This window comes from Bos indicus x Bos taurus, chromosome 8, assembly GCF_003369695.1.
Source record: "Bos indicus x Bos taurus breed Angus x Brahman F1 hybrid chromosome 8, Bos_hybrid_MaternalHap_v2.0, whole genome shotgun sequence".
Classification (NCBI taxonomy): domain Eukaryota; kingdom Metazoa; phylum Chordata; class Mammalia; order Artiodactyla; family Bovidae; genus Bos; species Bos indicus x Bos taurus.
In genome coordinates, this window is record NC_040083.1 from 100,445,309 (window position 1) to 100,457,379 (window position 12,071).

Here is a 12,071-nt window from a genome sequence, read left to right on the forward strand (position 1 = left end):
TATGGTCCAACACTCATATCCATCCATGACTACTGGAAAAACCATAGCCTTAAATAGACAGACCTTTGTAATGTCTTTATTTTTAATATGCTATTTAGGTTGGTCATAACTTTTCTTCCAAGGAGTAAGCGTCTTTTAATTTCATGGGTGCAGTCACATTCTGCAGTGATTTTGGAGCCCAAGAAGATAAAGTCTGTCACTGTTTCCATCGTTTCCTCATCTCTTTGCCATGCAGTGATGGGATCAGAAGCCAGGATCTTAGTTTTCTGAATGTTGAGCTTTAAGCCAACTTTTTCACTCTCCTCTTTCACTTGCATCAAGAGGCTCTTTATTTCTTCTTCACTTTCTGCCATAGTTCAGTTCAGTCTCTCAGTAGTGTCTGACTCTTTGTGACCCCAGGAATCACAGCACGCCAGGCCTCCCTGTCCATCACCAACTCCCGGAGTTCACTCAAACTCACATCCATCAAGTCGCTAATGCCATCCAGCCATCTCATACTCTGTTGTCCCCTTTTCCTCCTGCCCCCAATCCCTCCCAGCATCAGAGTCTTTTCTAATGAGTCAACTCTTCGCATGAGGTGGCCAAAGTATTGGAGTTTCAGCTTCAGCATCAGTCCTTCCAATGAACACCCAGGGCTTATCTCCTTTAGGATGGACTGGTTGGATCTCCTTGCAGTCCAAGTGACTCACAAGAGTCTTCTGCAACACCACAGTTCAAAAGCATCAATTCTTTGGTGCTCAGCTTTCTTCACAGTCCAACTCTCATATCCATACATGACCATTTGAAAAACCATAGCCTTGACTAGACGGTCCTTTGTTGGCCAAGTAATCTCTGCTTTTCAATATACTATCTAGGTTGGTCATAACTTTCCTTCCAAGGAGTAAGGTCTTTTAATTTCATGGCTGCAATCACCATCTGCAGTGATTTCGGAGCCCATAAAATAAAGTCTGCCACTGTTTCCACTGTTTCCCCATCTATTTCCCATGGAGTGATAGGACCAGATGCCATGATCTTAGTTTTCTGAATGTTGAGCTTTAAGCCAACTTTTTCACTCTCCTCTTTCACTTTCATCAGGAGGCTTTTTAGTTCCTCTTCACTTTCTGCCATAAGGGTGGTGGCATCTGCATATCTGAGGTTATTGATATTTCTCCCGGCAACCTTGATTCCAGTTTGTGCTTCTTCCAGTCCAGCGTGTCTCATGATGTATTCCACATATAAGTTACATAAGCAGGATGACAATATACAGCCTTGATGTACTTACCTATTTGGAACCAGTGTGTTGTTCCATGTCCAGTTCTAACTGTTGCTTCCTGACCTGCATACAGATTTCTTAAAAGGCAGGTCAGGTGGTCTGGTATTCCCATGTCTTTCAGAATTTTCCACAGTTTATTGTGATCCACACGGTCAAAGGCATTGGCATAGTCAATACAGCAGATATAGATGTTTTCCTGGAACTTTCTTGCCTTTTCGATGATCCAGCGGATGTTGGCAATTTGATCTCTGGTTCCTCTACCTTTTCTAAAACCAGCTTGAACATCTGGAAGTTCTTGGTTCACATACTGTTGAAGCCTGGTTTGGAGAATTTTGAGCATTACTTTTACTAGTGTGTGAGATGAGTGCAATTGTGCGGTAGTTTGAGCATTCTTTGAGCATTTGATCTTCCGGACTCAGGGATTGAACCCAGGTCTCCTTTGCAAGAGGTTCAGAAGTTAAAGTGTCTGCCTCCAATGCAGGAGACTCAGGTTCGATCCCTGGGTTGGGAAGATCCCTTGGAGAAGGAAATGGCAACCCACTCCAGTACTCTTGCCTGAAGAATCCCATGGATGGAGGAGCCTGGTAGGCTACAATCCATGGGGTCGCAAAGATTCAGACATGACTGAACGACTTCACTTTCACTTTCACTTTGAGCATCTTTGGCATTGCCTTTCTTAGGGACTGGAATGAAAACTGACCTTTTCCAGTCCTGTGGCCACTGCTGAATTTTCCAAATTTGCTGACATATTGAGTGTAGCACTTTCACAGCATCATCTTTCAGGATTTGCAATAGCTCAACTGGAATTCCATCACCTCCACGAGCTTTGTTCATAGTGATGCTTCCTAAGGCCCACTTGACTTCACATTCCAGGATGTCTGGCTCTAGGTGAGTGATCACACCATCGTGATTATCTGGGTCATGAAGATCTTTTTTGCACAGTTCTTCTGTGTATTCTTGCCACCTCTTCTTAATATCGTCTGCTTCTGTTAGGTCCATACCATTTCTGTCCTTTATCGAGCCCATCTTTGCATGAAATGTTCCCTTGGTATCTCTAATTTTCTTGAAGAGATCTCTGTCTTTCCCATTCTATTGTTTTCCTCTATTTCTTTGCACTGATCACTGAGGAAGGCTTTCTTATCAACTCTGCATTCAAATGGGTATATCTTTCCTTTTCACCTTTGCTTCTGGCCTCTCTTCTTTTCACAGCTATTTATAAGACCTCCGCAGACAGCCATTTTGCTTTTTTGCATTTCTTTTTCTTGGGGATGGTCTTGCTCCCTGTCTCCTGTACAATGTCACGAACCTCCATCCATAGAGTGACTAGCTTAGAGGAAAGCAATAAGAGGTGAGGCTCAAAAGAGGCAGCTTCTAATATTTTAAATATTTAATGAAATTTAAAAAATATTTTTCAGGGAAAAAAATCATGTAAAAAGCATTCTCATAAGAATAAATGTACATTCCTGATACATCTTGGGGTAACTAGGACTACAATCTCACAGATTCCCTATCATTCACCACCTTACTCTTCCTGTCTTGTCTTTCTCCACCAATACAGAGTTGGACTTCCAGCTATAATATAGGCTGTGTGGCTCTAATACAGCCCTCCCCTCCTGTTTTCCCAGGTGACTTCAGTAACCTGATCAACCATAATTCTGCTGCTGCTGCTGCTGCTAAGTCACTTCAGTCGTGTCCGACTCTGTGCAACCCCATAGATGGCAGCCCATCAGGCTCCCCCCGTCCCTGGGATTCTCCAGGCAAGAACACTGGAGTGGGTTGCCATTTCCTTCTCCAATGCATGAAAGGGAAAAGTGAAAGTGAAGTCGCTCAGTTGTGTCCGACTCTTAGTGACCCCATGGACTGCAGCCCACCAGGCTCCTCCGTCCATGGGATTTTCCAGGCAAGAGTACTGGAGTGGGGTGCCACTGCCTTCTCCCAACCGTAATTCAGGTAATGCTAAACAGTTTTAGAGTATGCAAAGCCTTTGGAGTTGGGGCTCAAACCTGAATCCAGATCAATGACTTTTCTTTCCAGGCTTCAGCTAAGGCTTCAGACCTCTTTCTGCTGTCTGGTGGAAGCTCATCTCAGTGCAGATACTTTTAAATCAGGCAGCTATCTTGTCTACCAACAACCACAAGGTATACCCAACTGAATGCAGAGTTCCAAAGAACAGCAAGGAGCGATAAGAAAGCCTTCCTCAGGGATCAATGCAAAGAAATAGAAGAAAACAATAGAATGGGAAAGACAGAGATTTCTTCAAGAAAATTAGAGATACCAAGCAAGATATCATGATATCATGAACTCCTTCTTGGAAAATTCAGACTTATATTGAAGAAAGTAGGGAAAACCACTTGACCATTCAGGTATGACCTAAATTAAATCCCTTACGATTATACAGTGTAAGTGACAAATAGATTTAAGGGATCAGATCTGATAGACAGAGTGCCTGAAAAACTATGGACAGAGGTTCCTGACATGGTACAGGAGTCAGAGATTAAGACCATTCCCAAAAAAAAGAAATGCAAAAAGGCAAAATGGTTGTCTGAGGAGGGCTTATAAATAGCTGAGAAAGAAGAGAAGCTAAAGGCAAAGGAGAAAAAGAAAGATATATCCATCTGAATACAGAATTCCAAAGAATAGTAAGGAGAGATAAGAAAGCCTTCCTAAGTGATCAATGCAGAAATAGAGGAAAACAATAGAATGGGAAAGACTAGAGATCTCTTCAAGAAAATTAGAGATACCAAGGGAGCATTTCATGCAAAGATGGGCACACTAAAGGATAGAAATGGTATGGACCTAACAGAAGCAGAAGATATTAAGAGAAGGTAGCAAGAATACACAGAACTGTACAAAAAAATGTCACAAACCAGATAACCATGATGGTGTGATCACTCACCTAGAATGAGACATCCTGAGAATGAGACATCCTGGAGTGCAAAGTCAAGAGGGCCTCAGGAAGCATCACTATGAACAAAGCTAGTGGAGGTGATGGAATTCCAGCTGAGCTATTTCAAATCCTGAAAGATGATGCTGTGAAAGTGCTGCACTCAATATGCCAGTAAATTTGGAAAGCTCAGCAGTGGCCACAGGACTGGAAAAGGTCAGTTTTGTTCCAATCCTAAAGAAGGGCAATGCTAAAGAATGTTCAAACTACCACATAATTGCACTCATTTCACATGTTAGCAAGGTAATGCTCAAAATCCTTCAAGCTAGGCTTCAACAGTACGTGAACCAAGAACTTCCAGATGTACAAGCTAGATTTAGAAAAGGCAGAGGAACCAGAGATTAAATAGCCAACATCCATTGGATCATCGAAAAAGCAAGAGAATTCCAGAAAAACATCTACTTCTTCTTCACTGATTACTCTAAAGACTTTTTGTGATCACAACAAACTGGGAAATTCTTAAAGAGATGGGAATATCAGAACACCCCACCTGCCTCCTGCAAAACCTGTATGCAGGTCAAGAAGCAACAGTTAGAACCAGACATGTAACAACGGACTGGTTCAAAATGGGAAAGGAGTACATCAAGGCTGTATATTGTCACCCTGCTTATTTAATCTCTATGCAGGGTACACCATGCAAAATGCAGGGCTGGATGAATCACAAGCTGTAATCAAGATTGCTGGAAGAAATATCAATAACCTCAGATATGTAGATGACACCTCCTTAATGGCAGAAAGCAAAGAGCAACTATAGAGCCTCTTGACAAAGTGGAAGAGGAGAATGAAAAATTTGGCTTGAAAATCAACATGCAAAAAACTAAGATCATGGCATCGGGTCCCATCACTTCATGGCAAATAGATGGGGGAAAAAAATGGGAACAGTGACAGACTATTTTCTTGGGCTCCAAAATCACGGTGGACAGTGACTGTAGCCATGAAATTAAAAGATGCTTGCTCCTTGGAAGAAAAGCTATGATAAACCTAGACAGTGTATTAAAAAGCAGAAACATCACTTTGCTGACAAAGGTCTATATAGGCTAAGCTATGGTTTTTCCAGTAGTCATGTACAGATGTTTGAGAGTTGGACCATAAAGAAGAATGAGTGCCAAAAAAATGATGCTTTCGAACTGTGGTGTTGGAGAAGACTCTTGAGAGTCCCTTGGACAGCTAAATCAAACTAGTCACTCCTAAAGAAAATCAATCTGAACATTCATTCGAAGGACTGATGCTTAAGCTGAAGCTCCAATACTTTGGTCACCTGATGCAAAGAGCCGACTCATTGGAAAAGACCCTGATGCTGGGAAAGATTGATGGCATGAGGAGAAGGGTACAAGAGAGGATGAGATGATTGGATGGCATCATCAACTCAATCGACATTAGTCTGAGCAAACCCTGGGAGAAGGTGAAGGACAGGGAAGCCTGGCATGCTGCAGTCCATGGCGTCACAAAGAGTTGGACAGGACTGAGCGACTGAACAATAACAACACACCCTACTCCTCTTCCTACAGGACAGGAGTTCTGGCTCCCAAAGGTTGCCTGAATCTTTGAAAGGTGCTTGATAGCTAATCTCACCTTTCAGGAATTCATCTCCTTCGTGGCCCTTTCAGAAATATTTTATCCAATGCTAAGGAACAGGTAACAACCACTTCTCACTTCTCTCCCAGCCTGAGCCTGTCTAGGATAATCATTTACAAAATGGACTCAAGTCTAACTCACTGGCAGTTCTTCACAGGATGCTGTGTGATTACCAAATGGCAGTACCATCATGTGGCAAATGAAGGTGGAATTTGTAAATGACGGTCTTATGACAGTGAGATACAGTTCTCCAAAGACATAAATCCCCAGACCCTATGATTACCATCTCCTCAGCTGGTGAAAACAGCAGGGTGTTATCCCACCTTAGCATATATTCATGGAATAACTATAACTAAAGTTCAAAGGAAAATAACTGGAGACAGCTAGGAAAGTAAAAAGGAACACCGGCTAAGAGCACCATCATGGGTCATGAGAGGGCGGAAGCCTCACCCCTTTGAAGGATAAAGAATTGACTCCATTAATCATTAAAGACTAAACCGATTAGAAATGATGTATTAGAAAAAGAAACAAATATTAATGTCTCATTTGTGGTTTACCCTAGGTATCCCAGTACAATTTTGTCTTATGAACTGAAAACTCCAAACGTGCCCTCAGATTGCAAAATAAGATATCCTCTCAAACTTTATCTGTGTTTATAAACACAAAAGGGGGCAGAGATGAATTCAAATTGCAATATGAGAACAAATTTAACTTCTAACAGAAACATGGTTCAAGATGGAGTAAGTCAGAAATCTCAATGTTTATCTCCACATGCATTTATTCCTGGCAATACATTGGAGTTTTCCATAGAGTGTTTATCTAACTTGGCTTTCCTGTGATGGATCTTCTGGCATATTACGTAAGTGCGTCATACACACAGACCATATGTAGAGGTAACCACTCTCTCTCTGTTAAAAAAAAAAAAAATTCCCAGAATAATTATGGGGGAAAAGGAAGGAACTAACAGTATGTATGTCAGTGGTCTGTTAAAGGATGCTGATACTGTACAAAGCATCTAACATATTTTGCCATTTAAATCTGTGAGCACAGTGTCTATTATTCTACGGATTAAAAAAAAAAAAATTAGCTGAAGCTAGATCTATACTGAAAGAGATTTAAATCTAGATTTGAACCAAAATTCACCTGGGTCTAATCCTATGCATTCTGGTTTCTCAATTCCATGTTTGGTTAAGTCAGATCACATTGCGTCTTCATTGTGTGGCACTGGAAACATACCTCACGCTGCAAGCAATTGTTCACACTGTAGTCCACAAGAAAGTGCTATCAAGATAACCATGATCCTTTACTTTAGGGACTGATAATTTAGTAATTGAAACAATTCCCTGTGTAAACCTTAAAAGTCATTGAATAGTTTCAGGCAGAAGAGTAAACTAATCTAATCAATGTTTTTAAAAGATAACTCTTTACACACCAATTGCAAAAACACTTCTGAGAAAAGCAACTGGGAAATTCTGAACATAGCTGAGTAGAAAATAATTTTAAAAGTTGTTTTTAATTTTACTCTGTGGAGGAATGGGACTGTGGCAATATAAGTGAGTTCTTTCTTAGAGATGCATATTGATGTATGAATGTGAGATAAAATAACAGGATGCCAAGGATTTGCTTTAAAATATTTAATTCCCCCAAAATGAGAGAAAGTGAATCAAGTTTGGCCAAATGCTAATAATTGTTGGGTCTCAGTGACAGCTATCCTGGGATTCACTCTATTATTCTGATTGTGTGTGTGTGTGTGTGTGATATTTGAAAACTGCATAATACAAAATTCCAAAAAAATGGAATTCTTTCAATCTCAAAATCACAACCCACTGAACACAGAATTCAACTGCTTTAGTCTAAAATTATCCATTTTCTAATATCAGAAATAAAACCTCTAAAAACCTATTAGTATTGATGTTCAAAAATACCTGTCTTCCAACAGACACCAAACAGATACCTACTTGTTAGTTAACTTGCAGCACCGGGTAGCGACTAGGGGAACAAATGTTTTGAAAGCATTGAGCATCTACCCAAATTCATGTTTTTAATGAAATTCACTGGAAATCACTTGAAGGGATCAAAATATCTTTGTTTCCTTGGCTTAACACCAAGACAGCCACTTGGCAAATGAGACAGAATACCTTGTAAAATACTGATGGCAAATATTCCTTCCTTGCTGGGATCGGGGTTCTGAGATCTGAACGCCTTCAAAATTCTCAAACACCTCTTCTCGTCTCTAATACCTGGGTTTGATCAAGACTGAACCACCCATACACAGATTGAACTATTGACCCTTCCATTCAAAAGTAAAATAAAGCTTTTAATCCATACTCCACCCACAGTAAGGAGATGAACCACCATTCAAGTTCTGCTCACAGAGTTCTAGATACAGAAAATGGTCATTAAGAGTGGCAAGCTTTTTGCTTACCCATTCTACCTCCATCCCCTCCATCCTCCCAGCCCTGCAGGGTAGGAGCACGTTCATTAATTTAACTAAAGCACGAGCATGTTCCTGTCTGCAGACATCTCCAGAGCTTCCTTCAGGAGCTCTTTATTCTGAACTAGCTGAACTAGTCAACATAAAGCAGCTACGCACAGTCTGCCTGCTGCTGCTAGTCTGGTTTCGCCTCGGTATCCATCCAGCTTCAGAACAAGGTGCTGTCTTTCTCAGCCTGAGCAAACAAAAATCCATCTAACAGTCTGGGCAGGAGTCAAGCAGGAATACAAACTTGTCCCACTTCAAAGCACCAGGCGTATCTTTCACTGACTGAACAGCAATTCCAGCATGAATGACAATGAAAGCTTTCTTCCCTATTATTGTAGGAAACAATCACCAGCTATTCTGTTCATATTAATTAGTTTATATCTAGTATTAGGCAGCCTTGATTAGAAAAATGCTCTTTGTTACCAAGTGAATAGAGAGTAACAAAACTGAAAGCTTTTTTTTTTCCAATTGTTTTTGTCTTAAGAAAGGACTGTCAGGCCTTTCACACTTGAATGTGGGTTTATCTCTGCACAGGTCCCTGAATTCACCCTGAAAGAATTCGAGTTGATGTGCCAGACAATACCAGGCAAAGCTGACTGAGTAAATGGCTTATTACGCCTCGCCTAAGGAGATCTGTATTTAAATTGCTTTTACCTTCTCTGAACCTGGGGAAAACTTGATAATAGAGAATACATGAATACAAGCTTGCAGGCAAGGGCAAATCAGCCTTGGATTAAAAGCTGACTGCACAAATTACATGGGAAGGACTGACAAGCAATCATGAGGTTCCTCATGGATGAGAGGATCCTGGGAACCAAGTGACCCACTGGTCTGCATCTCTCCAGAAGGGTAAGCTGCCTCTCTCTGTGACCTAACACCTCAGCTTACAGCTGACTTCTTCCAAGGGGATTGAGTTTCCCCACCTATCAGAGTCTCTGTGAAAATCATGGGACTCACTTCCCTGGTTGTGATTCATTAATAAATTGGTTCAGCACAGTTGTCAAAAGTAAGGTTTGAACCCAGGCTCTAAGACTCATGAGCTACATAAGTTTCCTTGAGATTAACGTTAAAAATCTTCATGTGGCTTCCAAGGCCCTGCAAAATCTTCTCCAACTCTGTAACCCAACCCTACCTTTTCTACAACCTGAAGTATGCTGATCAGTACTTAACAATGGGCTGTTAGGTACCAGGGCCTGTGCTTGCCAACTTCCATGGTGTAAATACTCCACCCTGGCTGATTTCAAGCCACAAACATGAAGTCAGCCAGCTTACGAAATTCCTTTGAAAGCTGAAACGTCAGACCTTGTGAGCTGGTACAGCTGGCTCCAGACATCACTGCTCACACCCTCACACCCACTTTACTATGACCGAAAGCTGTGAGTTCTCCCACCCTGGGACACTTATATTCACACGGGCTGTATCCTCTCCCTTACCAGAATAACTTATACTCATGAATAAGCTCCTAGCCTGCTAGTCTTCCTTTGAGACATCTTCCCTAATCCTACAGATCATTCCACTTTACCCCAAAGAGCACCCATACTTCCCACATGACAGCATTTGTGACACAGCACTCTAATTTTTTGTTTCCTTATCTGGGTATTTCCCCTTACATTTCTAAACTCCGACAGGGCAAAGGCTGTCTTTATCTTGCATCCCCAGGCCTGCCACAGTGCTTGCTGAACAATACTGAGATGTACCGAGAAATATATTAAATACTCTTCTAAATTTTATACACATGATCTCATTTCCACCTTAAAACCACCCTACGGATTTGGCTTTTTCATGATGATGCTCGTTTTGCAGACGACAAAATGGAGGCACTGACAGAGTGAATATTTTTTTCTCCCCTCCCACCATGGGCTCAGTTAGTAAATGCTGGAACCAGGATTGGAATTGAGGCAGTGTGACTGCAGAGTCTTGTGCATCCTTCTAGACCAGCGTTTCCTTTTTTTTCTATTGGTGACTCTCAAGGAAGAAATTTTAATTAAATTCAAGTTCTCCCTAAGGAGAAACTAAGTACTTAGGAATAGGTTTTCATCAGGCGGGGTTAAGCTCTGCAGGGATTTTTCATCTCCCAAGGTCCATTTTTTGCCCTCTTGGGGGCAATTTCGTTCCTGTGGACAATGTGTATTACAGACTTCTCACTATATGCATTCATATTAATGTACCATATGTTTATCCCTAAGAACATATGGTCTTGTTTTACAGTTTTAATTATATTTTCCTATAAGTATTATTCTGCATCTTGCTTTCTTTTCCCTCCATTAGATATCTTGAGGAGACAGAGTTGTGTTGAGATATACAGATATCCTCATTTAACTGCTGTATTTAAGTCATATCAACATGACTGACTTTATTAAGTCCTTCTACTATTGATTATTAGAAAGTTTTCTACTGCTTGGTCTTCAACTAATGTTTCAGGGAATATCTCCCTGCACATATCCTTGGAATCATGTTTTTCTAACATAAGTATCTAGATGGGAACAGGGGATGTGTGAAGGTCTATAATTTTAACAGATACTGTCAAATTACCTTCCAGAGTGACTGGACCAATTTACTTCCCCACAGAGACTTTACAAGAATACACATTTCCTCAAGTGTTTATGTTAAATATGACCTCTTTCTACATAGGGTGGTGCTAAACATTTTCATTAAATGAATCATTTAAAAATATTTATATCACTCACCGGCTGATAGTAGCTTGTGTAAGAGCAAAGATGTGTAGATAAGATGATGCTGTTGGAAATGCTGACAAATGAGAGCAGCAAGGCTAGGGTGCTGAAATGTCCTGTCCAGGAAACCGGGATCAGGGCCTAACTTATTCACAAAAGGCTAAGAACAGTCATTGCAAGGGAACAACTCCAGTGGACTTTGAAATGGTGACCTTAGGTAACAGGCACTAAATCTGTTCACCCATTTACCATGTCTCTCGGGTACCAAGAACACTATTGAGGGGAATGGAAATCAAACACCCAAAGTAAATGAAGTGTTGAAAAGGCAATGATCCGTTTACCAGCAAGAGAAATACACATGATGGTGATAACACTAAGCATTCTGGAAAATGACACTACAAACTTTATAACGCTCAGGAACAGCAATGACTACTCCCATGTGATAAAATCCCAAGTCTTTTAGAGAAGAAGAAAAACATTTACAGTAAATACAGTAGAAAAGCTCCTTTTTCTTCTTTCTCCCTCCCTCCCTTTCTTTGCACACACACAGACACACACACCCTGACCTAAAATATATGCAACAGGGGCCTACTCTATAGCACAAGGAACTACACTCAATATTTTCTAATAACACATAAAGGAAAGGAATATGAAAAAAGATAATATATATTTATATATATATATATATCTGAATCATTTGGCTGTACAATTGAAACTAATACAAAATGTAAATCTACTATATTTCAATTTAAAAAAACTTTTTTTAGAAATCAGACCAAAAAAAAAAAAAAATACCCCAGTATAAAAATATGTAGTTTTCTTTCTTCAGATCTTCATTTCCTTATGAAGGCTCCCATATCATATAAAATTTATATTCAATTAAATAAAGAAATATATACAAAATTTAGTAGCCTGCAAAATGATTCAAAGAAAAAAAGGTGTAGAAAAGTATTTTGTATCATAAACTTTCAAATTTCAATCAATATGACTTTTTCTCGAAATCATGCTTTTTTCTTCCACCTTGGCCCTAAAAGTGATTCTCATGAATGTGATCGGAGGTCACAGTCTAAAAGGAAGAGAAGAGACTTCCCCGGTGGTCCGGTGATTAAAATTTCATGCTTCTAATGCAGGGGAAACAGATACAAT

General features: G+C 40.3%; 1 protein-coding gene across 5 annotated transcripts in view; it reads right to left on the reverse strand.

Moving 5' to 3' along the window:
* LPAR1 (lysophosphatidic acid receptor 1) overlaps window positions 1-12,071 on the reverse strand; it is a 168,141-nt gene that overhangs the window by 84,111 nt on the left and 71,959 nt on the right. The gene's annotated exons all lie outside the window — the stretch shown is intronic.